At 36.7% G+C, this 24608-nt stretch overlaps 2 pseudogenes; both read left to right on the plus strand.

Annotated features, from left to right (window-relative positions):
* Positions 1–1168: 1168 nt before the first annotated feature.
* Positions 1169–19144, plus strand: LOC148952544 (uncharacterized; annotated as a pseudogene).
* Positions 19145–19178: 34 nt separating this feature from the next.
* LOC148952545 (uncharacterized) lies at positions 19179–24305 on the plus strand (annotated as a pseudogene).
* Positions 24306–24608: the final 303 nt, after the last annotated feature.

Here is a 24608-nt window from a genome sequence, read left to right on the forward strand (position 1 = left end):
TTCCAAACGAGCGGGGAATCCCCATTCGTTCCTACACATTGCAAAAAAAAGTGGGCAGTATGAGCGGGGATTCCCCACACAAGTTTGTTTGAACTCCAAGTTTTTCAACCAGACTGGTTTTTGAGGCAAAATACGTTTTTTTAGCCAATCAGAGACAGCGGAGGTTGCTCAATATGCGATAACTCGACTGGTGATTGGTTACAAATAAAAGACGTGATTTTTTTTTGTCCTTGAAATTTTGTATAAAATGCTCATACCTTACGTTTAAATTTTCATAATGATTTAACATATCATGGATAGTGCACTAAATATTATTTAAATTGAAGTTATAGATACAACAATTTATAATGTGAGTACAGCTTAGTAAATTTCTCAATTTATTTCCAAATAAAATCATTTCACCACCCTTCCAGTAAATTTACATTCAGGGGCATAGCCCCCCTCCCCCCAAAAATACAAAACCTATAATATGAGGATTATAGTCGCTAGAAAACGTGAAATACCCCCTTTTTCTATTATGTAAATAAAATCTCTCCTCCGCCACTCCTATGTTTACGAGTTTAATTCTTTAGAAATAGTTATCTCGTTCAAAATGTCCCTTTTCCCATCATTCATTTAATATGTGTTGTCTTTTTTCTAATCTAAATAGAAACATCTGTGTTACGAGAAAAGGGTCAGTTTTGGAACCACACTTCGCAAGCTTCTCTTATCGCATAGATTATTACCACATGTGTTTGTGATTCAAGACACATTCAAAAATAGATTGTTTTTCGGCCAAATTAGACGAGATGTTATATTTGATGAATGCAAATGGGGTTTCAAAGATGATTAAGAGGCTTTTATAAAAATATAAGACGGGGAAGGGGGGGGGGGGCAATGTATCAATTCTAACACCTTCGTTGTAAGGTGAAAAACAAACTATTTCTTCGCATGAAAAGTAAGGAGAGGGGGGTACTTTGTGCTGGCACGTATACCCTTTGACAAGAAAACTAATGTGCTCATTCCGACACGCAACACTGAAGTGGGGGGGGGGGGGGGGTACTATTTTTTCTTCTGTAAAAAGGGGAATCATTTTTTCCATACTAAATTTTTTCTTCTTTTTAAGGACGAAAATTCCTACAATTACTCTCCTCCTCAAAAGAGGGCTAAGGCTAATGGCGTTACTCCAATGCAACAAGTGGAGATAACTGGCCCATCGGCAGCCACGCGAAGACAGTCTGGTCAAAAACCGAAAAGGGAATGGGCGGCTGCTCACAGGATAGTGAACCTTGCTGGCTCATCTATGCATGAAACGGACATCACCGCCCCATCCGACCCACAAGTGCAGTCTGAATTTGGAAATGTATGTATTTTCACCTAATGTACTTTACGTTATTGCTATTATAAATAGTCGATTTTTAAACGCGTAGATTTGTAGGAAAAGGAATCTGATCGCTCTTTTTATGGATGACTAGATTTATAGGAAAAAAAGAGTCAATTTTTTTTAATGAACTATTAAGACAATTATTGAGTTGATTTTTTTTACCATATTTTATTGCTATTAGTCAAACGTTGCGATGTGTGTGCGCGTGTGTGCGCATGTGTGTGAACGTGTGTGCGCATACGTGCGTGTGTGTGTGAGTGTGTGCGCATCTGTGTGTGCACGTTTGCGCGTGTGTGTGCATACGTGTGTGTGTGTGTGAGTGTGTGCGCATGTGTGTGTGTGTGTGTGAGTGCGTGTGCGCGTGTTTGCGCATGGGTGTGTGAGCGTGTACGTGTGTGCGTTTGCGTGTGTGCTATTAGCAAAATTTGTTATGCATATAATTTATTATGCATTTGTTTTGTAAATAATGCTATAAGCAAAAATTTGTAATTTATTATGCATTTGTTTGATAAATACGAATCCAATTAAGAAAAAACAACAACATTAAACGAGTAGATTTGTAGGAAAGGGAATCTGATCGCTCTTCTTTATGGATGGAAAGATTTGTAGGAAAAAAAGAGTCAATTTTTTTTTTAATGAGCTATTAAGACAATTATTGAGTTGATTTTTTCTAGCATATTTTATTGCTATTAGTCAAACGTTGCGATGTGTGTGCGCGTGTGTGCGCATGTGTGTGTGTGTGAACCTGTTTGTATATGTGTGTGTGCGCATGTGTGTGTGCGTGTGTGTGTATGTGTGATCGAGTGTGCGCATACGTGTGTGTGTGTGTGTGTGTGTGTGAGTGTGTGCGCATATGTGTGTGCGTGTACGTGTGTGTGTGTGCGTGTGTGTTATTAACAAAATTTGTAATTTATTATGCATTTGTTTTGTAAATAATTCTATAAGCAAAAATTTGTAATTTATTATGCATTTGTTTGATAAATACGAATCCAGTTAAAAAATATTGTTTGATAAATCCGACTAGGAAAAAAATAGTGTGCTATAATTGTGATAAAACTTTTGTCAAAGAAAAAAAAACTCAATCCATTTATTTTCTAGTTTCAGGGAGAAGCTACGAAAAAAACTGCCTTCCCTGGCCCAGGACTTCGAAATATCAAGGGCAATTGTCCCCTCTCGCCGGATGATGTTAGTGAAGGTGCGTCATTTAGTATCAACTGAAGAAATGGATAGCCTTATGCAAATTGTTAGACCTAATGTTTCCGGGGACATTTTTGACGATGACTTTATAATTAATGAATTAGGTCCTCTGCAAATAGGTGCAGGACATTAAAATAGTGTCACATCCCCGGAACTACGTGAATTTTATTTGTTGGAATCTGCTCTAGGTCACTTGCAAACACAAAGGGTAGATTTTAATCCCCCCGAGGAAAACCTTGTTGACAGGAGTGCCATTTTAACAGACTCTGTAAATGTTCTTCATACCTACATCGACCGATTTCAAGCACTTATTGAGATTCAGACTCAGAAATGGGAGGGTCAGGGGGGATTAATCCATCGGTAAATAAAAAAGTTTATTTACAAAGGGAGACATCTGGGGACATTTTTTATTTTCATTTTTCAACTGGCAATCAAACTTTTTACCCTGGTCTAAATGAATTTTAGGGTAACTTTTTCAATTGGGTTAATAAATTAATATCAACTTTGGACATGTTTAACGAGAGGGGAAGCAGGTCCACAATTTTATACATTTAACACGGATCTGAATCTCAGTAGATTTAAAAAAACTTTAGTTTAAGGGGGGCGGGTAGTAGTCGACGAATAAAATGCCACCCAGATTTGTCGGCTACCAAAGGAGTTCCGAGTTTCAAATTTGACACGGGGCTGCAACGCTTTAAATACATATTTTTAGCAGAATCTCATAAAACATTGAAAAAAGATTCAACAATAAAAAATTTCGACAGACTTGCACGTAACGGTGGTAAAGTAAATTTTGACTGTTTAGAGGGGAAGTATCCGGTCTCCTTAAAAGAAATAACCATATTTGAAAAAGCAAATGAAAATCTTGGGTTGGGGGTGGTTGTTCTCCAGTATGACACAGAATTTGTAAATGGGGGAAAGAAACCAAATTAAAAAGGAGTTTTGTATTCAGTTAGGACACCGACGGTAGATAATGTTAAAAATTGGGTTTGGGTTATTTATGAACCTCCCAAAGAGGTAAATTCCTATGGTCATTTTTTCCCCGTTACGGCAATAAGTCGACTCTTATCTCAAGGCACGAACAAAGGGGAATGTCACTATTGCCCCATGTGCCTTTCTTCATTCAGATCCGAACCAACATTCACGGATCACATGAGATATTGCAAAATTCATGGCAATCAAAGAATAGAAATACCGGCAGAAGGCAAAGATACTTTACAATTTAAAAACTTGCAAAATTCCCTGCTATAGGTTGATAAAGTATTTTTGGATTGTGAATCAAGACTGGTGGAGATATCAGACCCATCAAGGCCAAATATAGTCAAGGAAGACCAAGTAGTTGCGTGTTCCTATGCGCATGCCCGTCGCGATTCCAATAATAAAATGCAGCTGGAAGAGTTTTTTTGGCTATGGATGAGGAGGGTAGCATTGAGAAGTTATTGGTGTCTTTAATAAAAACAGCGAACTGTGCAACTTCACGATTGTGTCACACAAACTACCCAATGTCATTATCAGATAAGGAGCAACTGGCACTAGAAAAGGGGACAATTTGTTGGGTTTGTAGGGGTGCCCTTTCCCCAAAAGACACTCTCCAGGATCACAATCATCTTATTGACCCCAATTCAACGGGAAAAAGTAACTTTCGGGGGTGGGCTCACAATTCATGTAATTTAAAAATTAAACAGCAACTCTTTCTTCCGGTTTTTATACGTAATTCTAACTACGATCTGATGTATGTGCTACCGGCAATGGCATATCTTCAAAGAAATGGAACAGTGGACGATGCATGGGTGATATACAGCTTTTCCTACAAAATCATTCCTAAATCGTCGGAAAAGTTGCTTGTTTTGGAATTTATGTGGAGATATGTTGAAGAAAACATGGAGTAAACGAATAAAATTCACTTTTTAGATTCCTACAGTTTTTTCCCCAAATCATTGAGCGAATTAATTCAAGTGCAGAAAAACGATGACGGCTGCAACGCTTTCCCCCTTCTCAAGCAACAATTTCCAAATGATTTATACAATTTGTTGACGGTCAAGGGCATCTATCCTTATGATTAATATTGTTCCATGTCGAGATTTGCCAGGAAATTAGTCCCTCGATCGAATCGTTTTACGACAGTCTACATGATCGTAGGTGCACCCCCGATGAATACAGTTTTGCTAAGAAAGTGTGGGCAGAGAGAGGGTGTAAAAATGGGTTTGAATACTGCAAGCTGTATTTGTCGAGTGATGTGTTAACTTTGTTAGACATTATGTTTAAAAAAATACGGACAAAATCTATGGGGAATTTAAGCTTGATTTAGGATATTATTTTTCATCTCCTCATCTGGTAATGGACCTCATCCTAAAAATTAGCGTGGAAAAAATTGGGCTGATCGCTGATATCGATCAGCACCTGTTCATTGAGAGGTCAATGAGGGGTGGATACGTTTTTCACGGGGATCGTATCTTGGAAACTGATCCAACTGGAGAGAAGACAGGGACAAAACCGGATGCAGTTTTCCTTGATATGAATTCTCTCTACCCTCGGCCATGTCCCATTATGCGCTACCCTGCGATAACTATGCATGGCTCAATGGCCCTCAAGCCCCCTATTTTCCCAAACTTGACAGTGTTGAGGAGAATGGGACAGTTGGATGGGTTTTTCAAATTGATGGGGAGATACCAGTTGAGCTTCCCGATTCGGTAAAGGATTTTCTTTTCCGTGCATCAATAGACCTGTGACTAGGGACTCTTTGAGCCCCCGCAATAGGCGTTTAGTCGAGGTGGACGGATTACATTAGTCACCTTCAAAACAAAAACTTATTGCTGACCTTCTGCCGAAAAAAATATTGTTATGCATCATGTGGCTTTAAAATGGATATGCAACAACGGTTTCAACGTCACAAAGGCTCATAGAGCCCACCAGTTTAGTCAAAAACCCTATCTGAAAACGTTTGTTGACACTTTTGTCAAGAAACGTTCTGAAGCGCAGACAAAAGCCTAAAAAGAAATTTCTATGATCATTTTGAATTCGGCTTTTGGTAAAATGTGCGAAATTGTTCGCAATACGAATCGTTGTACGTCTTGACCGATCCCAAACAATGTGCTCGAATTATTGTCGATCCAAGTTAAACTTGCTTTACAATCATTGGCCCGGACATGGTACTATTGAATAGAAAAAAAAGAAGCATTGTATTAAATAAAAATATTGCAGCAGGCAGTGCAATCTTGGAGATCTCTAAAAAGCTCATGTTGGAATTCTACTATAATGTGGCTAGGGTACAGTGGCCGGAGAAGGGGCAGGTAGAGGTCTGCTACGGGGACACAGATTCTCTACTGTTAAAAGTAAAAACCCCAAACCTACTTGATGATTTGGCGCATGGTGAAATCATCAGCTCGCAGATGAACTACACCAATTGGAGTGGGCTTTACCCAGAGCTAGTAAAACGTTGGGTCCAAAATCAGCTTTTATTTTTTAAATCAGAAATGGGAAGTGACATGATTTACAGTGGTATGTTTGTAAATCCGGAAGTGTACTTTTTACAGACACACGACCAGGAAATCAAAAAACGTTGCAAAGGAGTACCCACGTGCTATGTGGATAAGAATTTCGACATGGACATATATAGGAATTGTATTGTTCAAAATTCAATTCCACGAGCCAAATTGTTGGCAATTCACTCACTCAACTACAGGAACTTCACTGTAAATATAGAAAAAATTGCCATGAGCACAATTTTCGACAAGGTCTATGTTTGTCAAGACGGTGTGACTACCCTCCCCCTGGGGCAATATTTAACTTACGACCGAGCCGAATGTGTTAGCCATAGGGAAAGTCTCGGTTTGAGTAAAGTCCAATAAGTTTTTCCCAAAACCTTGGGGGGCCTCGCAGTCTTGGGGGGCGCCCAGCCGGCCGCCAGCCGGGGGCGCCGCCACTACAAAGTTATTTTTTTTTACTTAGAGCAGATTTTTTTATGTGCTTTTGTAAATATACATGCTGCATTCAAATTAAAAAAGTGATATTATTTTTCATTAAATGTTGTATTTGTAAATACAGTATATTTATTAAAGTGCATTTTCTAGTGCATTTTTTAAAATTTTTTTTTATTATAAATTAAAAAAAAGTTCATTTTTCTTCGTTTTATGTAAAGTCCTATTTATAATACAAGAAATGCGATTGTTTTTTGTTTTTGTTCTTCTCATCATTACTATTGAATTGAGTAGTAGTAATAGGGGATATTAGTTATTCATTATACTAACATATTATACAGTTAGTTGTTTGGGTTAATTCTTAAGGGGAACTTTTTTCAATTTATAACACCATTCAGATCTTTTCTGTGTGGACCGTCAATGTCGGGCAAGACAAAACTCTTAACTAAAATAATTAAAAATTGTGATAAAATGTTTGTGGAAAAGCCGAAAAAAATCTAATATTGTTACAGTATTTGGCAGGAGTCATACGATAAAATATAAGCAATTGGCACAGCGGGATTGGTGCAGATACAATTCATACAGGGACTTGATGGTTTCAACATTATTGAACCAAACTCTTGGCTGATTATTGACGATCTGGCTAAATCTATTGAACAATGGTCCCTGGAAATGCTGCAATTGTTCACCGTTCGCTCTCATCATGAATAGATTTCAATTACTCTGGTTCTACACAATCTCTTTCATCAGAGCAAATGTATGCGAACACTTGCATTGAACTGCACCTACTATATCATCTACAGAGTTGTTCGTGATTTTAGCTCGCTAATAACTCTCAATAAACAAATCTATCCAGGCACCCCCAAATTTCTGCTCTCAGCGTACAATCAGGCAGCTAATAAACCCTACGGCTACATCCTATTAGATCTTAATCAAAATACACCCAAGGATTTGCGTAAAGTCCCAGATTTGTTTGACAATTAAATTATAGTATATCTCCCCATGAACAGTAAAAATACCTATTAGTTGCTATCATGACACTGAAGAAACTACATGAAAATTGACATTTATTTCCCCCTCTAAGAACTTTGGAAACTCCGATTAGAAAAACTATACTACAACATTCTATTGAAAATGATTTCATTTAACTAATGTCCGAACTTAGCTTAAATTTGATTGAAGGCAGTAGTCAATTGTCATAACCAGTTAAGCAGCGAACAGGATACCAACGTTTCATTTTGCGTACTGGGATCGTTAAAAGCACAGGAAAAGAAGTTAAAAGGAAACGACTTTTTCAGGCGGGCGGTAGCTTTTTCACTCTTTTACTGCCGATAATTGCAGGACCAGTAAACAGTTTTCTCTAGAGAGAATGGCAAAACCCTATAAATTGACTCCAATAGAACTCGCTCTCTCACCCGTGGAACACTTTGAGAACAATTTGAGTAAATTCATTGACAACGAGAATATTGAGGATGATAAAAACGGATTTTACTTCAAGATGCACTTCACTGAGTGGATAAACATAAGCCCTATCGTGTGAGGGCCAGTGGTGTTGATCACAGAAAAGAATCCTCTCCTCAGGATTCTGCTGCTGCTGGAACACAATCAAAGAAGAAATTGGATTTAATTGTATCGAAAATTAGAGATCTAATGCCCCACTCATATCTTGAACACAGTAAACGACTCATAACTTATCTCATGGAAAGTGGTCAAGATCATATTCAAGTTGATGGCAATGGGAAAGAGATTATAATTCAAGCCAAGAGCTATAAGCTACTTGATTTAATCTATGATATGGTTACAAATCGTAAAGGACTATTATCATTTGACGCTCATCTATACAACTTTCTAAATATATTAAACTTTCCCAAAAGCCTTAATAGCAATAGGCAAATTCTAAAAAATTAAATGAACATGCACCAACACCATTAAAATGAACATGAAGAAGAAGAAGAAGAAGCTTTTAAATCAATTTTGGAAAATACTAGCACACCTAGTGAAAACTTGATAATAAGGAAGAGCAGCAGCACACCACTGATAGCTAGACAAAAGCAAAGACGTATCAAGTCAACGTCACCACCACCACCAACCACCAGTGTACAAAAGGGTAGCGGACGTGACACTGCACGTTTACGTTCAAAATGGTTGAAGTTATGAAAGGTCTTTATGGAAATATTGGTGAAGCGGGTAAATATTGGTGAAGTTCCCACACCACTCTTTCCAAAGTCACTGGTGTTCACACTAAAAGTGTATAAGACTATCTACAAAATGAATCAAGTTAATCACTGCATAGAAATCATAGACTTCGTGCTAATCATTATCAAAAAACTAAAGCCTTTTTCCCATCGCATATAATGCAAGCAGATCTCTTAACTCTAGATGAGATTCAAAGACGTCACAATATACCGTACAAGTACATTCTACTTGCAATCAGTGTTTTTAGTCGCTATGCATATGCCATTCCATTGTGGTCAAAGAGAGGTGTTGAAGTGGCTCAGGCCGTAGAAAGTATTATCGAACAGGATTCGTATAAAAAAATTCAAACGGATCGCGGTAGTGAATTTGTTAATCCCCATGCTGCAAAAGTACTAGCAAAATATAATACACTGCTCTATCATAGTCATAGCCCTATAAAGGCTGCATTGGCCGAACGATTGATAAGAACTATTCGACTTTTAATTTCAACATATTGTACATTGAAAAATACATCTGCTTTTATTCATTATTTACATAAAATCATGTTGATTTATAATCAACGACCTCATCGATCGTTGTCCAATTCAACCCCAACGGAAGTTCATCATTCTGATCATGATATAATTGACACTTTTCTTAAACAATATTCCAATGAAACGAGTGTCAAGAAGAAAAATTCAATGTTGGTGATACTGTTCGAATTAATAGAACAACTAATTTTTTTGAAAAGGGGAATTACTTGTGGTACACAGAACTTTTTAAAGTGGCAAAAATCCTAGACACTAAACCCATAACTTATCGTTTGCTTGATAACAAAGATGAAGAAATTCTCGGCGGCTTTTATGACTATGAACTACAAAAAGTTAAAAATAATAGTGAAATCTATCAACTTGAAAAGATATTAAAGACTCGTACTCACGGGGGTAAGTAACAGTTACTTGTTCGGTGGCTAGGATACAACTCTGATTTTGATTCTTGGATCAGTGTTGAAGATATTGACAATGCCCAATGATTTCTATGTAACTTTTATGTCCAACGTTTCCGATCCTCTCTACAACGACTTGAATAAGACAAGTGATTTTTGGACAAAACTCTCCCCCACTATAAAATTTGACGGCACGTATGAAGTGGCTCTTGTCGACTGTATTCTCAAAAATACCTATGACATCCTGAGAAAGGATCGTGTGCATGATATAAACGTTATACCATTTGATTGGTCACTCTTTATCGACTCTGAATGGGTTGAAGCACTTAAATCTAGCGAATATCCACATGTCAAATTGAAATATATTGAATATGATGATATGAGAGATTTGTGTCGTGCAATCAATAGAAAAATCTCATATCGTAGGAATGGTACATTCCATTTTAATTATTCAATGGAACACGATAGGATTTACATTACATCACCTGTTGACAGTGAAATAATTATACTCAGTGATAATCTGAGAGACGTTCTTGGCTTTAAACACAATATGATAAATGGGGAAAATGCTGTCACCGTAAACGGGATGGATCAAGTTATTTTTGCTGATTATCCACCTGGTTTCGCCTCGGACTCTTGCTTATTTATCTATGCATCCTTTGAGGAAACATCGAGAGTTGGTAATTCAAATGTCCCCCTCTTACGTGTTCTTGAACGAAAAACAACCCATGAAATTGTTCATCACTATAATATAAAGCATCTTCAGTATGTTCCTGTAAACACTTCGTATTTGGAACTCTGTCAGTTAACACTAAGAAGTGAATTGGGTGATCCTCTAGCAATAACAAAAGGCTTAGCAGTGATTACATGTCATTTTCCACCCATTGTCGGCGACAGCACCATCACCTAAATTGAACAATAGAAGAATTCCATTTGTCTGTCCCGATATCGATTGCTATGCTGGTGCTCTGAGTCCACGTCAAATAGGTCATGGATTGTACTACTACAAGGGGCGTACTGCAATGTCTGGCTATGGTCTTGGTAGCTGGTTTGCTAGGCTATTTTGTTCTGCAATACCCCTGGCCAGAAATTATCTTGTACCTGCTTCATCAAATTTCGCTGCATTAACACTACAAGACTGGGGGGTTAGGAAAGAATTTCAAGGAGAGTGTTAAGGAAAATATTAGATCTTCAGCAAGAGCCGTTGGTTAGCAATTAAAATCTCGGCAAAATGGGGAGGGATTCAAAAGGATGTGTGCGCGTCATTCACTCATCAGTTTCCACCTAGGCGGGAAGCGAAGGACATCAACAAGGACTTCGAGAAATAAAACAGCGAAGACCAATAAGAAGAAGAAAAAGAAAAAGACTGTTAGATCAAAGAAGGATTTCTTCTCTTAAGATGACTTGTCTCCCCCACAAGGAATCATATCCATCAATCAGTTCCTCATTAAATCTATTCAATACTGAAAATCTCGATATCAGGTTCAAGTGTTGCTTCTACTAACAAGTTTACCCCCAGAGGCCCTTTTCAGAGGATATACACTCTCAAATATTTTCCATTTAATACCCATTTGTTTATGTTTTAACAGTATCAATAGATTTAAATGCTGCGGTGAATAAATAGTCAGATAATACAACTCCAAATGTTGGCGATGGTCTCTCCTATGAAAACTGTATTCTACACAACCTGTTCAAACAAATTAATGTATTTATTAATGATACATTGGTGAGCTCTAGCAATAATTTATCCAACTATGCAAGCTACATACAGTTTATGATGATGACACCAAAGGCATACAAGGAGTTGAGAGGACAATCATTGGGCTATGAATATCGATCAGGTGTTGATATTGACGGCGAGTTCACTACTGCAGTGACCCAAGAGTATCATCTGGTTGGAAAATAAAATCATGAGATATTCAATATATCTCAATGGTTACCCCGTAATGTCAAGATTGACATAAAGTTTCAACTGGCCCCATCGAATTTCATTTTGAGAAAAACACTTCCTGCAGCACCCGATGCAAATGTCATATCTCATCGGCAATTCTCCAAGTCCGAAAACAACAGGTTATGAGCTCTGTTGCATTGGCAGTGGAAAAGCTAAGAGCCAATGGCAACAACTTTAAACTTCTTGTTCCCCATACAATCACTAATCAACGTCACATTGCCATTGGCTCTCGTAGCTATAGCGATTCATCATTTATCAATGGAGAAATCCCATCAAAATTGGCTTTGGCCTTTGTGAAGAGTGGCAGTGCCGTTGGATCCTGGACTGAATGCCCCCATGATTTTAATTTTTTCGGTCCATCTAGCCTAGTGTGTAAAGTGAATGGTATTCCACTGCTCACTCTATTATTTGACAAAAAATCCTATAGAACTCTGTATGAGTTGACCATGCAATACCTAGATCATGACTCCCAACTATTTGAAAATGGAATAACCGATTCAATGTTTTAAAAAAATCATGGTGTAATTGTTTTTGACCTGTCTGGCACTCAAGATATGAGCATATTACGAACGGGGAATGTACGTTTAGAGTGCACATTTGCCGATGCTTTGACTGAGAGTATCATGCTAATATCATTGAGTCAATTTGAAACCTATTGGGAGATCACACCCGACGGCAGTGTTCTGCTAGACCTAGCACCATAAACGCAAACCAAATAATCAACATATTTAATATGGATCCATAGATGTCCCAGTACAAGTCCTATTGCATACCATTGGACTTCTTTGAAAAAATTCCAAGTGTTAACAATATCCTTACCCTTGTTAATAGTAGTCCATCAACATTAAACACCGGTTATTGGCTATGTATATTTCAAAGGGCGAAGAATATTGAATTTTTATCTCCTATTGGCTGATTATACAAATTCTACACTTTACATATCAGTAGCTTTATTGAAAGCAGTGGGAAAGCTATTATTCAAAATCAACGAAGAGTACAGGATTTAACAACTAAGACATGTGGCTTTCATGCACTACTCTTTTTCATGTTCAGATGTCGTGGCTATACCTACAAGCAGTTTCTCGACATCTACGTTAAATTACCTCGATTGAACGACTTTCTAGTGGAAAATATACTTACAAGCGTGTTTAATATTTATTTTTGTGCCCTACGAATAAAATATTCTAAAAATGTATTTTAAATTGTTTATTAATAATTGAAAAATGTATGTATTTGATAAAAACGACTTTTCTACTCTTTAGATTTCATCTTCTACTAGGTATTTGTCGATAACAACTAATGCAGGTAGATCATCCGAATTCACAGTATACTGATCCTGATGTACTGCAATGTCAGGGTCGCATTTTCTACAGTAGAGTGTAACTTCACTCTTGTCATATATCTTTGTATAGTAAATGATACTATTCTCATTCATTCTATAGAATTCACATGTTTCAATTTGTTTATTTGAAGTAATGTCACAAACAGTGTCACAATCATGCTCATCAATCATTGTGCAATTCTCACATGATGACCAGCTGGCCAGTGTGCACATACATAGTGGACATGTATGGAACATTTTTCATGTGTTGACAATCTCACTGCCACAATGAAACTGAGCCATCAGCAACAACAAATTGACTGGGATAGAGAGAGAGAGGAGTAAATCATCCTTGAACCCCATCTTTCTCATGAGAAAAAGGTCTAATGATGGAGAATCACTTTTCATTATATCGACAAGCATGCCTTGAGAAAATATCTTCCTTTGAATAGACAACTCTGTAAAATCATCATCTAGAATCAAATGTTTTTCCATAAGCACTAGATTCCCCATGATTCGCTCTTTCTCAAATCTATCCATTTTTTTAGAGTCCTAACATTCTCACAACCAACTTCAGACTAATCAGATTTTTTCTATGAAAATCACTCCTTTTATTTGCAACCAATCACCAATCAAGTTATCGTATATTGAGCAACCTCCGCTGTCTCTTATTGGCCCTAAAAAAATAGGCGTTGTCTAAAAGACAGTCCGGTTGAAAACGTGGAGTTGAAACATACTTGTGGGGGGAATCCCCGTTCGTACTGCTCACTTTTTTGCAATGTGTAGGAACCAGTGGGGAATTCCCGCTCGTTTGGAAAGGTACCAAGGAAAGGCAAGCAAATAGCATGTAGTTTCAAAACGTGTTTAATCATTTTATAGGTTTTGCATGCTTTAGGGAACATAAACCCTTAGAATGGCATGGGAGGGAACATAAACCCTTAGAATAGCATGGGGGGAACATAAACCCTTAGAATAACATGGGAGGGAACATAAATCCTTAGAATAGCATGGGAGGGAACATAAACCCTTAGAATAGCATAGGAAGAAACATCAACCAAGCAAATCCATAAGTACATGCTCTGGAAAGACACCAAGGAACATAAGGCAAGCAAATCCATAAGTACATGCTCTGGAAAGGTGCCATGGAACGTAATCCCCCCAAATAGCACAGAAAGGAACATGGTCGGCTAGAATTCCATAGATACATTCTACTGAAATTGTCTATCAATTCATCTTGGAACTGGGATATTGCTTGGGATTTATCCATGAGAAATTTGAACGAAGTGGACGATTCACCGACGTATTTTAAGCGGCTTATCAAAGTCAACGAGAACGTAGTTGATCATAGCCAAGAACAGTAAGGCAGCAAGCTTGGTACAATTTGGAGCCCCACACGTTATTTCAACCCATTCAGAGTTGATATCTCCGGCAAAAGCGCATAGATGACAAAAGTGCATAGATGAAAAAAACGCATAGAGGGCGAAAAACGCATAAATGTGTGACCAGTGTCACACACTGGTGAGGGCTTCTGAGAAAATAGACTATCAACAACAGGGTCTATTTTCTAGCCCCCATTTTTTTCAGGTTTTGTGCAACATTTATATTGCTGAATAAATCGAACGCTTTACGGCAATCAGCAAGAAGGGGCTCTATTATGGTGTTTTCCTGTCTAACCATTCAGTTATCAGGTGATAGATACGCACACGAGTAGGGCTATTTCCTTTGAAACAGTCATACTGGAAAGGGTCTATAGAAGGGTTGATTTGCGTCAGGAGTTCACGATATATAAAATATTCGGTGACCTTGGCGAGAATTGGAGCTATTGATATTGGATGGAGTTGTTCAAATGATTTTGGGTCCTTCACTTTAAGTATAGCCCGGACATATGCTCTCTTACATGCTTGAGGGAAGATTTGATCTCTGAAGCACTTATTTGTTACGAACGCCAAAGGTTTGGCCAGGAGTGGTGCATATTCAATTAGAACTTTGATTGGCAGTTCTCCGAGATATGAAGCGCAAATCTTCCTTAAATTCTCCAGTTCCCTACAAACTGCAAATTCATGTATCTCAGCAAACTAGTAGTCCAAAAGGCTAGCTGTGTGACTTTTGACATCTGTTTCAATAAGTGATGAGTAAGTGGAATATATATTTGCGAAGAATATGTTCACTTTGGCTGACGATAGAAGAGTTTTATCGTCTTTTTGTGCCTTCAGGTCACTGCTAACACTCTTACCAGAAAGCCACTTGACCTGGGTTGGCTATTTTCGGGGACCAGGTGTAGAAGTGGTGACACTTTATTGCGAACGCATACTTTCTGTGCCGGCCTGTTAACTTTCACGATGCAGTTACGGAGTTTCTTTGCAGCAACAGTTCGACCACTTGCGTGCAGCTTGCAGCGGGTCCTGATTAGGGTTTTAAGTTCCTTCGTTATCCAAGGCTTGTCGCTGTCGCTTACCACAACTGTCTTAGTGGGGGAAATGTTCGGGATATTTCTGCAGGAGTATAAAAGTTAGTGACTCGACTTTGTGGTTGATCTCTCTTAATGAACAGATAGACTCCTTAGTCATGGGTCGAGTTTTAAACTTCTTCTTCTATGGTCTGGGGAAAGTCGTTTTAGCTTCCCACAGAATGATAAAGTGGTTGGAGCTTTTTAGTGGACCGAGGGAACGGGGAAGGAGGAAATACTCAGAAGGGTTGGTAAGTACGAGATCCAATATACCACCACTCTGGTGGGTGGGAATTTCCACGACTTGCTGCGAGTTGAGCATGCTGGACACCCATTGTTTATGAGTTTGATTGAAATCGCCGGTAACGCACGAGCAGCGTACTGACGGTGCACATTGTCAATAAATGTTTTTAGATAATGTATGAAGTCTTTTCTGATCTTAGCAGTTTCAGGATAGTACACAACTGCGAGTATAAGACATGAAAATCGTCTAGAGAGAAAATTCGGCTTGCATTCAGCCCATATCACATATTGACGTGTGTCCGTAGGTTGGCTTAACAGCTTGCATGGTATGTTTTACCGAATTTAAACGCTAGCCTCGATCGCGCCTTGTATTGAAGATGTTTGTATAATCGTCAATACGGCAAGTTCCCTCAGTAATGTCCCAGCATTCCGTAACAGCTACAATCGGGCAAATCGTCTGTTTGATAAGAACTTCTAGCTCATCTACCTTGTTGTTCAGACACCTCGCGTTACAGAGCGATATCTTTGGCAATCGTGTCGGTGCTGTTTAAGGTAGCTTCAGGTTTAAGATAAGGTGGAGGCGTATATTGAACTAAATTCAGTATCCGAGGTCCCTTGCTTCCATGAGGTTTCATTCTGTTCTCTAAAATCTGACGGGAATCAAGAAATGCTGGTTTAGCCTCTCGCCATCTACGTCTAAAATTTGGCGTCAAGCAGGCGTCAAGGCGTCAAGCGTCTACAATTTATCCCATTTGGTGAGCTTTTGAGTTGGTGGGCTTAGAGTAGTTTAAGGAAGATAGATGACGCTGTGACCAAACAAAATGAATTAGCCTTGTGTAATACAGCTTATTCGTGTCAGATCGTCATGATTAATACACTTAAGGAAGCTAAGAGAAGTAGTTCTTCGATTACTTGCACTATTTCTCTTTTTCATTTCATTTTTACTTGGTCATGTTGTCGTACCCGAAACGAGAGTGGAAGGGTTTCAGCCTTCGATGTTCACTCCCAAAGATTTAAACAAGGTGTTTGTAAAAGTACCTAATATGATACCAGTGATAGCCTCCCCCCATCCTCCCCTCTTAATGCATTCATTGCTATTTTGAATTTACTAAAAACGATTTCTGTTAGACAGGAAGGATTTTATTTGTCACAAAAATCAACAACATCAAAATGATAATCACAGTACTAACCAACATCACAAGAAAAAAAGTTTTTTTTAGACTGATTACTCCCGTGACATCCACTCTAATCTTTCTATTTTAAAAAGACATTTTTGTTGTAAAAGTCTTTTTTATTGCTTTAAATTTCAACATGAACAAATTGATGTCTATTTGTTGAAGCAATATTTTGGAGGGATGAATCAGTAAATGATTTAACATTTGGTAAACACTGCTGACGCAAGTTGCAACACAGCTAGAGAAAAAAAATTATAAAAGCAACGAAGTATGGATACAAATTTACTGCTTGTTGAACTAATGGTACTTGAAGGGTTACCTAATTTTAAATTATAATGATATAAAATTTTAGAAGAGTCAGTAATCTTCAATGATGGAAGATAAACTATATTTTGTCCTTCTTGAAACGCGAATGACTATCAGGTCTTTGAAGGATTTAAGGTGTAATAGGCTGACAATTTTGCAGTAATTTATCTTTGTTTTAAGTTTGACTAATTTATCTATTTTAATTTCTGTTTTGTTTTAGGATTCATCTTTAATAATTTATATTTGTTTTGGGGGTGAATTATTTTATAATATATTTTTGCTGTCTTGTAATAATACTTTATTGTTACCCTGTTTACATAATGGGGTAAGATCACACTAAGAGGAGTATGAAAGAAAAAGAAAACGAAAAGCACACTCACAAAAATCATGCACAATTATTGACAACTTATCTTTTAAACATTCATTCAACAAGCACTTTTTGACAAATCTAAAAAACACCATATTGTCAAGAAATGTAACTAATACGAGTCCAAACATGGATACTGAGAAAATACTTGGAGAACCTAATGAACAATGATCGCATTTGCCTTTACTCAGAGCCGGAGAAAAGTTACCAAAAGAATGTAAAAAACAACACATGCGGTGCGAAAAACGCGTTAAATAGCCGACCAAGGCTTCTCTTACCAAATTTACCCTTTACCCTGTCGAGAAGCTCGTAAGATTTGCGTAATTTTTCCTTCAAAGAATAAATTTTAACCTGTCTTGTGTATCTAAATTGAATTTAAAAAAACAAGTTTTTTTTAACTGAAAGTAAGGAGCCACATTAAAGCTTACAACAAACAGAAATTATTATGTACATAAAGGGGGTTGCTTTTCCTTAACACCCCGCTGTTTACGCTAAAGTTTAATAGTTCAAAAAAAGGCTTCTTATTGTTCTAATTAAGCGAACATTGTGTTTCGGGAGTCGTTCCTAAAGAATTTGGACAGAATTCAAACTTTAGCGTAAAGAGTGAGGTGTTGAGAATCGATGTGCTCAATCGGACAAGATGACTCTCAAGTGTCGAAGACTACTCCTTCCATACGTATTGGCTTAAGAAAATATCACTAATCTCTAGAAGTATATCACTAATTGCGAAATTGACAATACACCGTATAATATGATCAGGGCGTCTTTTCATAATAAACCGAGGGGCCAAGGCTATACTTAACAAAAACTATCAAATTTCAGTGATCTATTGCCTTTTTTAATTCCAGCAGTTCCTTTTCATCTTTAAAGTATTACACCGGCCTCTTCCCCTGCAAATCCTGTAATTCTTATATTTGATTTCATTCTGTTCACAGAAACCAGACGATTTTCTGGCCTGACGCAAATTTGGACAAATTTTAACAAGGAAGAAAGTCCTATGATCACTATTCAATGTGACGGTGGTGTCGTTAAAGCCAAAAAATCCTTGTTAGTAGCAGTAAGTGATGTCTTCAAGGCTATGCTAGAATCAGATATGCTTGAAAGACGAACAAATCGTGTCTTAGCAAACGATGTTAACTTCGAAACCATGAAAACTATTATGGATTATTATAAAGAAGGAACTATTTCTGGTTTTGAAGCAATGAACGGGAATGCGTTTACATACATTGTGAATAAGTATATAACTTTCTTCGTATTAAAGAAGAAATTGCTGAATATTTGTTAGAAAAATATTTTATCAAACAAGATGTTAAAATTGTTGAAAGCATTTTTTCGCTTATGGTGATAAATGTAAGAAAATAATAGTCATAAAAGAGATTGCGCTTATCGTTGCAGGAGGGAAAGAAGCTCCCTAATTTGTTGTCGAATTTAATAGTTCTGAATTCATAGAATTTGCAAAAGTTTGCTGTGCTGCTTTGATAGGCAGTACGTTTGACAGATATCATATATTTTTTAAAACGCTTTACAATTGGGCTTCAAAAAAGCCTGAAGAACGATCGGTGGCGATTTTGGAAATTACAGGAATGACCGATATGGATTATTTTCAAAGGAAAATTTTCAAATTCTGCTAGAGAATCTGACACTTTCTCAAAAGTTTCAAGGACTCAAATCATTGCTTGGACAATTTGTAAGTCATCTTCCAAGCCCTAACTCTAAACTCTGGCTCAAAAGCCATGAAATTCCTGCTTGTAATTTCAGTATGTTTACAGAGATGAGTCGAGCTTCTGCTCTGACCAAAATTTTAACTAATTTTGATAAGAAAGAAAGCCCTGTGATTACTATTCGATGTGATGGTGGTGATGTTGAAGTCCAGAAATCCCTTTTAACAGCTGTAAGTCATATATTTAATGCATTGTTAGAACCTGATATGCTTGAAAAACCAACAAATATTGTTCTAGCAAATGATGTAAACTACGAAAACATGAAAACTATTATTGATTACTATAAAGAAGGAAGTGTTTCTGGTTTTGAAACAAGGAACAGGGATGCATTCACGTACATTGTTGAGAAGTACAAATTTCTTGGTATTAAAGAAGAAATTGCTGAATATTTGCTCCTAAGCAATTTTTTCAAACAAGATGTAAAATTTCTTGAAAATATTTTTTTCACTTATGGAACCAAATGTAAAAAAATAACAGTTATAAAAGAGATGGCTCTTATGACTGCAGAGGGGAAAGAAGCTCCCCAATTTGTTGCCAATTTTAATGCTCCGGATTTTTTAGAATTTGCTAAATGTTGCTATGATGCTTTGACAGGACATACATTTAGAGGATTCCGTGGTTTCTTAAATACACTTTACAATTGGCTATCAAAAAACTCTGAAGAAAGGTCGGTTGCAGTTGTGGAAATTATAGGAATGATAGATATACGAAAATTTTCTAGACGAAATGTTCAAATCCTTCTCGAGAATTTACATCTTTCACCGAAATTCCAAGGGTTGAAGCTTATACTTTTAAAATCCCTTAATTTTACGGAAAAAACAATATAAATTGCTCTCTGGTTTGAATTCTGGTTTAGATAAATGTGGTGTGCTCTCTTGTTTATCGAGTCGACCTCTTAAATGTAAAGCATGCGATCATGACTTTTGCCATCCATTCCATAATGATCCTGACTGCAGTGGAATTCATCAGTGTGACCATTCAGGTCATTTGGTTCATTCTGGTGCAAGTCAAAAACATTTTAGTCATCCAAATAAATCTTTTTTTAGCTAAGGGCTGCTTTCTATAACATATTGAATATGTTTTGAATTTTCATCAACATGTAAATTTAGGATTTTGAGGAAGATTTTATAATTTTGGTTTTGGAACTGAAACACAAATTCCGTGGTATGAAAATTTGTGTTTGATTGTTTAGACCATATCCAAAAATATTTTTTCATTTTTGAGTCCCTTAGTTATATTTACGGCAAGGAACAATTATATTGACAGTCTTTAAATTATTCAAAAACATTTTCTATGGTATATCGAGCATTTAATATAAATGAATGGGATCCAAACATACGGTGTTTATAGAAGTGTTTACAATCGTAACATTTCAACTGAGAAGAAACGAACGTAATCGTAAAAGTTTACTAGATGATGCAGGAGCTTGCATATTAAAAGGAAGTGGTAAAAAAATGTCAAATGTTGAATTGCAGTCATGATTCCAGCTACCCTCTCCGTAAAGATGATGACTGTCATGGTTGTTTTCTTCGCAGAAGGGATTGTAGGATTGATCATTTTGGTGCATGTTTGATGCATTCGGAAAACATTTACTCATCCAAATAAATCTATTTCCAACTAAGGACTGCATTCTGTAACATATCGAACATTTAGTGTATAGAATTTAGGATCTAAACTTAGAGTTTTGTAAAGTGTTTATAATTTCTAGTGTTAAACTGAAAAAATCAATGTATGATAGCAGTAATGACAATTTGGATATTTTTATTGTATATGATTTTGAATTCTTTCATTTGTATTTCATTGTTTGTAAATACTTAAGAATAAACTATTTTCATTTCCTTGTCAATTTCATTTCCTTGTCAATTATTTGAGGAGAAAAAGGGAAAATTAGACGACTGAAATCTTGAAACTACACAAGTGGTTAAGCAAAGATATAAACAGAAAAAAGTGCATTCAAAGCAAGAAACTATGATAAAAATCGTAAAAATCTAAGCAAAATTTAAGAAAGTGACTGACTAAAAACATACAAATAAAAATATTAAGCCGGCCTCAAGTTCTTAAGATTTGTAAAAGTATAACTCGAAAAACTGAATTGGGAGGAAACCAGCGAGATAACTTATTATGTGATTGAAAAGTTCTATTTTTATACTTTGCTCTTTCAGATAATTCTTTATGGAAAAATCTACTTTCATTTTCTCTTCAAGTATCTGAAAATCCCTCAGACGGCTTGTTGCCGCAAATAAAAGACAGGGGTGGCTTAAAGACATAAAATATGACACTATTGTACTTGAATTAGCGTTGGTAAAAATAAGTCCATATAAAGGTAAGCGAATAGTCTTATTCTTATTTTTATTCTATTACTATGGGAAAGAAAGGCAGAGGTAAACGCATGGGCGTAGGCAGCATATTGTCTAAGGGAGGGCAGTCGATAGCATGATGGAGGGGGGAGATGAGGTTATGTCCGCATGGGCGTACGTAGCTTCTTGCCGAGGGGAGGGGGCAGTCACTTCTGTGATGAAGGGCGGGGGGAAGGGGGAGTTATAAGCGGAAGTTATATTGGCAGTTCACAAAACCTTACATTGCCAGCAAGTTCTATCATACTTATGAAATCCTTATTAATAAGTAATCACCAAAAATTATAAATCATCAATATGCGTCAGCATTAATCTTTTTGGATTACAGCTAAATCTTTCCAAGATATTATGGATGATTGCTTCTTGTTTGAATTGAATAAATTTGTTTGAATAAATTTCTGTTTATTTCCAGTTTTTTCAACCGTCTACCTTTTATCAACTGCTTTTCCAACCATCTGCTTTTTCAGCCATATCTAATGTAAATTTGAAGGTCTATGGTGGGCAGCTGCCCCCCTGACTCCCCCTCCGTACGCCCATGTGTAAAAGTAATCGAATTGAAGCTGAATTACCGGACCCTGTGATGAACTCTACAAGTAATTCTGATGGTAGCGTTCTCGCTGATTGTCAGAGGTCAAATACAGAGAATATTCTTAAAATGGTTCTTAAAATTCTTAAAATTAAAATTCTGGAAATGGTTCAGTCCATAAATGCGAATATTGTGGCACCCAAGCATAATGCCTTGGAGATAAAAACTGATTTAAGTGCAGTGACCAATTGTGTAACATAGATTGAAAATAAAAATAATGTGCTTGAGCAAGAACTTGCAACAATAAGTACTTCTGGTCTTGAAGAATATTGTGGCAGGCTAATCTGAGATAATTAATAAATGTAACGAGGAAATGAATTCAGTAGTCAGTCAATCGTTTATTGAAGGAAATCGCAATAAAATGTGCAACTTATTATTTTGGGGCCTAAATAAAGTACCTATTAAGGATGATAGCGGAAATTTATTCATTTGATAGCGGAAATTTGCCGTCTTTTAGTGTTGTTCAGTGCTCTAAGAAATTTGTAAAAATTAAAGTGGACAATACTTACGTTCAATTTTCTTGAGTAATGCGAAAAAACTTAGAGGGAAACAATTCAATGTGTATAAGAATGTTTTTATTGGCGATGATGCTACGCCTCGTGTGCGCATTTGCGCAAGGAACTCTGGGTATACATAAATGTCTAGTGGAAAAAAGAGTGAAATGCTGGGTACCCCCTACCCTCTGTTAATTATGTCAAAAAGAAAACACTGTAGCTAAAGGGCCTTGGTACAATGCGGAGGGTGTGTTGATACCGTAATTTGTGCATTTTTGTTGATTACGTCTTATTGAAGTTGTGTTATATTAGTTTTTGAGTGATCTTTTGACCTTGGGGTTCGTGTAAATTACTAAGTTGTGAGCCGTTGCGTTAGGAGCTTGATGGATGAACGGGTTACAGGCAATATTTTCATGGCCTGATCTTTTTCTTATTAGTGTTTTGAAGTTGACTATTTTTGTTTTTCTTTTTGATGTCTGTTTGTTATCTTTATTATTATTGAAGTCATCGTCTTAATAATCTGGAAGCTTCTAATGTAGAATTTGGAGGTATATTTACGGAACAGCTACGTGTTCCGTAAGTGGATTATTATTGTTTTTCTTTTTGATGTCTGTTTGTTATTTCTAATATTATTGAAACCATGTACCGAGGGTCTTTTGGAATTTCATGACAATGCATAATTATGATCGTGATTCCCGGAGCATTAGCCATCTTTATAATCTGGAAGCTTCTAATGAAGATTTGGAGGTATATTTACAGAGCAGCTACATCGGGGTTATGACATTGGGGGCAAGGCAATACAAATTTATTAGTTCGAAATATTTGATTAAAGATGTAATTTAATCTGAATATTGTGATTTGAGAGGCCTCAAAGTCTTCTACCTTAATTGCCAAGGGCCAAATTCTTTGTTTAATTTTTTTAATGAAATATGCGAACTTTCTCTGTTTTTCAGGTTATCGGTCTTACTGAAACCAGGCTGAATGACCACAATTCAGCTCTCTTACAAATTCCAGGATGCAATTTTTACAATAGGAATCGACAGTTTAGACTACATGGATGAAATTGAGCATATATTCGAAGCGATATTGAGGTTTTGGTAAGAAACGACCTAGTAGTATATCAGGAAATGTTATTTGTATCATTTACTCTTCAGCTTAGGCTGAAACTTAAAGATATACTTGATACTAAATTATGAAGGCTGCTTTCTGGCTCCATACTAATATTTACGGATCTGCTGGATAAAGAGCTTTTGAAATTAATAGCTGGTTCACATCCATTTATGATGCTCGGGGATTTTAATATTGACCTTCAGGAGCTTGACACGAATGTTTCTATGGATTTTTGCAGCTTTGTATGTCCTATGGTTTATTTCCTACTATTAATATATGCACACGAGTCACCACCTCATCATCGAGGCTTATTGAAAATATTTTTTTTCAGATTTGCATTTTTCAAGTCCAAGAGTTATTATTATAGATGTAGATGATTTTGGGGTTTCAACAACACTTGAGGTTTGTATTCCCCCAAAGCCAGCACCAATAATTCCAAAGAGTCAGATGGCCGTGTTTAGCCAGAGTAACCTTAAAAAGTTTAAGCAGAAAATTGCTGAAGTCGATTGGAATAATTTGTTCGATCTAACAGATGATGTAAATACGAGTGTTCGAAGATGTTATGATATACTGACTTTGATAATAACAAAGACTTTTATCATGGCTCGTTCGCATCAAGAAAAAGAATCCTAAGAAATCATGGCTGTCACCAAGCTTGTTCCGTTGAATCAATGAAAGAGATCAACTTTATAGAAATTCCTTAAATAATGAAAATGATCCGATTTGTTCAAGAATTTATAAAGATTATAGGAATCCCCTTAATAAAGTACTGAGAAATGTGGAGGAAAAAAAATCGAAAATAAATTCACTGAAACTTGTGGTAACCCGGCAAAAACATGGAAAATAATTAAAAGCGTGATATCGTAAGAAAATTCTATTTTCCCCGATGAAGTAGTAATGCGGAATGGTTTGCCAACGAAAAACCAGAAGAAGTAT

Source organism: Artemia sp. Qi Xiang Cuo, chromosome 5 (genome assembly GCF_049724085.1).
Source record: "Artemia sp. Qi Xiang Cuo chromosome 5, ASM4972408v1, whole genome shotgun sequence".
Classification (NCBI taxonomy): Eukaryota; Metazoa; Arthropoda; class Branchiopoda; order Anostraca; family Artemiidae; genus Artemia; species Artemia sp. Qi Xiang Cuo.